The sequence below is a fragment of the Mus caroli genome, chromosome 11, assembly GCF_900094665.2.
Source record: "Mus caroli chromosome 11, CAROLI_EIJ_v1.1, whole genome shotgun sequence".
Classification (NCBI taxonomy): domain Eukaryota; kingdom Metazoa; phylum Chordata; class Mammalia; order Rodentia; family Muridae; genus Mus; species Mus caroli.
Window position 1 is genome coordinate 43,654,175 of NC_034580.1, and position 1,567 is coordinate 43,655,741.

General features: G+C 33.6%; 1 protein-coding gene across 1 annotated transcript in view; it reads left to right on the forward strand.

Moving 5' to 3' along the window:
* The window catches only part of LOC110304468 (protein regulator of cytokinesis 1-like), a 44,107-nt gene that overhangs the window by 40,695 nt on the left and 1,845 nt on the right, over window positions 1-1,567 (forward strand).

The following is a 1,567-nucleotide window of genomic DNA, read 5'->3' on the forward strand; positions in this document are numbered from 1 at the left end:
CATTGGAAATGTAATTGAGGAAAATATGTAATAAAAATATTAAAAATTAAAAAAAAACATCCAGGATCTCTGGGACACTATGAAAAAAAAAAACTAATAATAATAGGAATAGAAAAAAGAGAAGAGTCCCAGCTCCGAGGCCCAGAAATACTTTCAACAAAATCATAGAAGAAAAATTTCTAACCTAAAGAAAGAGATGCCTATAAACATTTTCTTTTAAAAGCTTACAGAACATCAAATAGATTAGGCCAGGAAAAAAATTCCTGCCACATAATAATGAAACCACTAAATGTACAAAACAAAGAAAAATATTAAAAGCTGCAATGGAAAAAGGCCAGTAACATATAAAGATAGACCTATCAGAATTACACCTGATTTCTCAATAGAGACTCTAAAAGCCAAACAACAAAAGGAGATCAAGGGGTGCAAACTGAAAAGGAAGAAGTCAAAGACTCACTATTCACAGATGATAAGATAGTATACATAAGTGACTCCCAAAATTCTACCAGAGAACTCCTACAGTTGATAAACACCTTCAGCAAAGTGTCTGGGTACAAAATTAACTCAAAAAATCAGTAGCTCATTTTTATATAAATGATATATGGGCTAAGAAAGAAATTAGGAAAGCAACACCCTTGACAGTAGCCAAAAATAATAAACTATCTTGGTATAACTCTAACCAAGCAAGTGAAAGACATTAGAAATGACAAGAGCTTCAAGACTTTGAAGAAAGAAATTGAAGAAGACATCAGAAGATGGAAAGCTCTCCCATGCTCATGGGCTGGTAGGATTAACATAGTAATGGCCATCTTACTTACCAAAATAATCTACAGATTCAATGCGAGTCACATCAAAATTCAAACACAATTCTTTATTGACCTTGAAAGAGCAACTCTCAACTTTATATGAAAAAAAAAAAAAAAAAAAACAGGAGAGCTAAAACAATCCTGTACAATAAAAGAACATCTAGAGGTATACCATCACTGATTTTAAGCTGTACTACAGAGCAATATTAATAAAAAACTGGTCATAGTATTGGCATAAAAACAAACTAGTTGATCAAAGAATTTGAATCAAAGACTCAGAAATAAACCCACCTACCTATGGACACTTGATTTTTACAAAGAAACCAAAACTATACCATAGAAAAAAGAAAGCATCTTCAAAAAATGCTAGTTTAACTGGATGTTTGCATGTAGAAGAATACAAATAGATCCATATTTATCACCCTGCACAATACTCAAGTCTAAGTTCATCATGGACCTCAATGTAAAACTGTATACACTAAATGCAATAGGCGAGAAAGAGGGGAATAGCCTTGAATCCATAGGCACCAGAGAATTCTCAACAAAGGAATCTTGAATGTCTGAGAAACACTTAAAGAAATGCTCAACATTCTTAGTGATCAGAGAAATGCAAATCGAAATGACCCTGAGACTCCACCTTACACCAATCAGAATGGCTAAGATAAAAAAAATTCAAGGACAGCACATGCTGGCAACAGTGTGGAGCAAGCAGAACACGCCTCCATTGCTGGTGGGAGTATAAATTTGTACAACCATTTTGG